This window comes from Diceros bicornis, chromosome 6, assembly GCF_020826845.1.
Source record: "Diceros bicornis minor isolate mBicDic1 chromosome 6, mDicBic1.mat.cur, whole genome shotgun sequence".
Lineage (NCBI taxonomy): Eukaryota > Metazoa > Chordata > Mammalia > Perissodactyla > Rhinocerotidae > Diceros > Diceros bicornis.
Genome location: NC_080745.1, coordinates 46413317 through 46419185, shown reverse-complemented (window position 1 = coordinate 46419185; position 5869 = coordinate 46413317).

Genomic DNA, 5869 nt, shown 5'->3' with positions numbered 1-5869 from the left:
GCTTCTCTGATCCTGCCCTGGGAAGAACTATACCATTAAACTTGACTCCTCCATCCTAAGCAGCGAGCCTGGGCAGCACCTCACAAAGTTGGAAAACATACAAATTCTGCTTTAGGGAACTTACAAATCCACTAATCAGCATCATTCTCCTGCCTCGGTGACCAGTGAATTTCTGGGCCTCCCCATAGTCAGGTCTGCCCTTCCCAAGAGGATGCAAAATCCTAAACTTTTCTCAACTCCCACCAACCTAGGGAGTTATTGACTACTTTTGATAATATAATGAACAACTCAAAACAATAAAGCTAAAGGCTGTTAACGAGTGACTCCTCACATTACTGTCGCACTTCAGGCCCGGAGACACGAGGGAGGAACCAGTGGGAAGACGGTCACACCTCCTACGAGGCTGAAGGGAAGAATGGATTTGAGGCCCCTGGGTCCTTTCTGCACTCCTGAAACCACCGTTGCAGCCTGTTACCCTGGTAAGGCTGAGCCTGAGAATGTGTTTACTGTATGCTTAAGAAATTATAAATGTTGAGGCAGTCCCAGTGGCGCAGCGGTTAAGTGCACGTGCTCCATTTCAGCGGCACGAGGTTCGCAGGTTCAGATCCCCTGCGCACACAAACACGCCGCTTGTCAAGCCATGCTGTGGTGACGTCCCGTATAACGTAGAGGAAGATGGGCACGGATGTTAGCCCAAGGCCAATCTTCCTCAGCAAAAAAGAGGAGGATTGGCATTGGATGTTAGCTCAGGGCTGATCTTCCTCACCAAAAAAATAAAAGAAAGAAATTATAACTGTTACTCCAAGGGTGGAGTTTTCACTCCAGAATCTCCTGTGTAGAAACACCATGGTTGTTTCCCACCTCCAGGGATGATGTCACTAGCATCCAGGCACCCGTGCGTTTTGACAGCACCTAGGTGAGTTTCAGCCACAGCCAGGCAGGGTTGACTCCCACTCAAAGAGATTCTAGTCATTAGCTAACTACTGAGGACCAACCTAAACCTGAAGTTCTGTGATGTACAAGGAAACATTTCTCTCACCACAATAGTGAAAGAAAATTACATCCCACCGTCTGTTCTGTTAGCCTCTGCTAGGATCTCAAGATTCTTAGGCAAAGATTTTTAGTACCAAATATGACGTTCAGATTTTAAATCAGGTTTCATTTTTCTCCTAATACTCACCATTGATGAATGAGAGGTTGAGGTCTTCATGACTCCACTCCATTACTGAAATGAATTGAAAGGCCTCAAAAAAGCATCCCCAGCCAAGTCATCAATAACGTAAAAACATGTTCCCTCTGGATTGCAAAAGAGATGTCTGTTTCGATGGGAACATCCTGTGTGGCCTTCGTGTGTGAGGGAGCGACTATTTAATTAAGAGAGCACATTGTCCTGTCAGGACAAATTCGCTCTCCCAACTCAATCATCAAATCTTAACAAGAGCACGTCTGCCACCTAGTGTTCAAAGTCAGCATAGAGCCCTGTCAGCATTCAGAAGCAGCTCCTTTCTCTCCCGCCCACTGCAGTTTTACTTTCTCTGGCTAAGGTCAATTCCGGAATGCTTAGGGGTACTAGAGAGAGGTATTTATCTCTGGGTAAAACCTATAAAAACACAAACACTTGCACTAATTACTCACGCACTCACTGAAGACTACAAAAATTAATCCAAAAAGCCATGATCCATCTGTTTGACCGTCATTCTCATTAAATTGGCTCCACAAAATTGGCAACCAGATCGACACGTTTGCAGAGCCAGAGCCTTGCTGTAGTCAGCAATATATGGTTTCTACATGTGTGTCTATAACCTTGAGAAATTTTGCTCCTCATTGGCTGAGGTAATCTATCCAATTACAGTAATTTAAATTTCACTGAGAAGGTAACGGTGAGGACTGCCATATTTTGGTGCTGAAATTCACATTTCACAAAATATGATTCACATCAAAATGTTCTGTCCCTGTGAAATGCCTAGGCTCACAGCTCAGTGGACTAAACAGTCCTATCTCCCCGGGTGATAATGATCAAGACACTTAATCTCTCAACCTCAGCTGGAAAATAAGCTGAACTTGCTCACAAGGAGACATTGAGGGATAGCTATTATATGCAAGGGTAAAAGCTCCTGTAGAAGCGAAGATGTTCCCTAAGTAGTCTAAAGCCCTTTCCCCCAGCCAGAATCAGAGCTGTGCTATAGCTAATATGACTAGAGATAGATCACCAGGTAATGGATTCAGAGAGAGAAGCCTATGAGGATAATCTTCCTCATGGTTCCACCTCTACAATGCAGTCTATCCTCTTTGTACTCTCCCAGGTTAAAGATAAAATAGCTATGAACCACTGGGAACAAATAAAGGACTAAAGGCCATCATGGAAATTTATCGAGCCATCACTGTGAAAGTAATCTAAACCTGACCCTTCGTCTAGTCTCTGCATTTGGCCACAAAAGGAACTAACTGGCGTCAATCAAGCACTTACTATGAACTGGGCACCATGCTTTCCCTGCATTACTACTCCCATCTTACCAGCGAGATAGCATTAATTATCTGACACTAAAGCCCATTCTCTTCGTCATACCCTGTACCAGTCAGACTGGAAGGATCTATTGGTCCTCCCAACATCCAGGGAATTCCAGAGTTCTGTTTATCCTTGGTACCGTAAGCCATCTTGGCTCTAGGTACTACAGAAAAAAGTTTTTGAGAACTCCAGACCAATATGCCTCAAATACTACTTACTGAATCATGTTTATATAGTCTGGTACCAATACTTTCATGACCTAAACCCATATGAACAAGAAGTCACCCAAGATCCTTTCACCTCATGCCAGGATTTTAACAATAGTCTCCTAACCAATATCTTTCAGTCTGTTAGGGTTTTCTCCCAATCCATTATGCTCTAAATTATTTTTCTACATATCTACTTCATCAAAACACAGCCAAGCTTTCATATCTTTCCTGTGGTCTATGATAAAATCAAACTGCTTAATGTGGCCTTTGAGGTTTTCCTCAATCTGACCACAACCTAGAAGTTCAGCCTTTTCTGCCGCTGCATTTCATGAATCTTCCTCTTAATCAGGCAAATATATCTATTTATGAGAAAATTGCCCTTGCTTACGCTTCTCTGCTCATTCACCTACTATATTCCTCAAATCTAGAGTAAACTTGCCAATCCTCCCTGCTTGTGCAGATGCTCCCATCATTTTCTAGTTTCCATTTTAGTCTCGCCTCCTTTCCAAGAAGTTACCCATCGTGTCAGCTCTCCATGGTGACTGACCACAGGACTCCAGCCCAGATTGTCAGCACCACTTAGCAGAGTGTGTGTGTGTGTGTGTGTGTGTGTGTGTGTTCCCGTTGCACTGAAGAACCTTTGGGGCAAAGACCATGTTTCCAATTCACATTTAAAATACACTTATTGAGAATCTACTTTGTGCTGGGCACTATGTTCCATGCTATCTTATACTTCTGTCAATCCTCAACGTAACACCTGACAGACAACTGGGCATAAAAGAGGTGTTCAGGAAGTGTTCGTAGAAGAAAGCAAGAAAACGAACATTTTTGAAGGCATATCTCTGTAGCAGATAATTTATGTGCACTATTTTATTTATCCTAAACTTTTATTTATTTATCCTAAGAACCACTCTAGAAAGAAGGTATTTTCCCATTTTTGCACATGAGAAACCAATAAGACCTTAAAAACTTGCCAAAGGTCACCTAAAATGTGGTCAAGTTTAGACCAAAATTAGTTGTTCCTATCTCCAAAATATGTTTTTTCTACTATGTTATGGAGTTGCATTGTCTTTTTAGCAAACACTTCTTCTGACTTATTTCCACACCTAACATAACAATTTAAATAAGTTAGTAAGAGTGATGCAGTCTTTCTTTGAGGGACAACTGAGGTTTCCAAATAAATGCCATATTGTAGGGAGAATTTCCCCTTTTGTCACCAGATTGTCCCCTAAATTAGTTGGTGTATCGGAGCCTAAGTAATAAGCCAGATGATGCAAACTTGTTATAAGAGCATAGTTTGAATCTAAGCACAAACACTGTATTTGAATTTTTAAAATATGGTGGTATGAAGAATTCTTTCCTAAAAATTAAACTTCTAGATCTAACTACAAGTTTATAGAAAATATGGGGTCTAAGGACAAGCTGAGCAATGCCATGAAAACTCAATAGTCCAAATCTAGAAATGTGGAGCATTCCATCGGGCAAATGACCCAAATAGGTCAATGGCAGAGCAGCCTGGCTGAGCCAGGACTGAACGCAGGCATTCTGCAGTTGGCTCGAGAATCTGGGCCCTTAAACATGCTGCTGTATTGCCTTTTGCAGCATAACATTATAAATTCTCCCTTGACAGCTTCTTCTTAGCCCAACAGAAACAAAAAAGAAATATCTCAATGTGATGCCATTTAAACTTAAATCAGAAACTGAACAACTTCACTTTTCCTCAAAAAAAAAAAAAAAACCAAACAGGAAAACCATTATAGACATGTCTAATTCTTTCCCAGTGGTATAAATATTTCCGACAGCTGGTTCCTGAAAGCATGGCTCAGTGCCATGATGAAGAACGAAACCACAAAACCACTCCTGGCCACCATTACTGACATCAGCAAGCCTGGGATGGTCGTCACAGCTCTAACAATGGTGTACGGCATTGCCTCACTGCCCCAGTCCTTCTTCTGGTGACACTACATGACTGCTGTATAATAATCGAAGTTCCTTTCTACTAAGTTGGACAATATTGGTATTAATGCATCCGTGTGTTGATTTAAACATTTGCAAACATTTACAGCTTGTCAAGCAATTTAAGACAAAAATTTTACAGCCAATCGAAATCAGTGACTAAACAATTTCTATGGTTTTAATTTCTTGTACTGGGTTTTTTACTTGGGTGGGTTGAAATGTTTCCTCCCAGCAAACAAAACGTATTTCTGTCATGCGAAGCCCTTGAAAAAGCTTTAAGAAAACAGAGCTCCCAGGGATTAAGTCAACGCTTCAAGATCTGACTAATATCAGAACTTCCTGGTCAGATTGTCAAAAATACTGGCTCCCAGGCTCACTTTGGAGCATCTGAATCTGATTTTGATGAGACTCAAGAATTTGTAATTTTTTACAACTCCCAATGACTCTGATGGTCGGCCAGGTTTGAGACCCTCTGCTCCAGGCAGCAGGAGGAGCCCTTTTCTTTCTTTCTCTCTGTTCCTACTTGGGCTCACGAAATAGGAACGTCCACCATGAATTTTATCCTAAGTGTTAGGGAAGAAGTTTCTTCCAGCCCCCATTGGTTCCTTTTCTTCTCACTTGCTGCCACCTGAGAAGAGGAATGACCTGCCTGATTGGGGAGCTGTGGAGAGGTCAGCGAGCCTGCACGGCCTGTCCTCTGGGCTCTGGTTATTGCTCTCTCCCAAGCAGGCCTGCTCGCAAGCAGAGTATCTTCTCCAATCTGCTCCTGCTTCCACACTGCAAGTGCCGCTACAATTTCCCTCTCTTCTAGGCTTCTCCCCTGGCCCGCTGACTCTTATCTATTCAAACTTGAAGGGCTATGCGCAGGCTAGGATCTTCCAATTGTCTGGATGGGAAAGCATCTGCCTTACAAACCCAAGTCCCCCTACATGCAAATCCCAAGGTCTAGACTTGGGTTCGGGTAAAAGGAGGTTCCTACACAGACAACACAATGAATCCTGCATTTTAATACCCACCTGGTTCCTATATCTACTTCTCAACTGGCTCCCCCAGAACGCCTAATCCAGACCACCTGGCATCAAGGTGAAACACACCTGAATAGTCACATGCTACATTTCCCCATTAATCAAGAAGTGGGTACACAGAGTAAACAAAAAGCAGGCAAGAATTTTGTGAAGGGTGCCCTTTTGGACCGCCT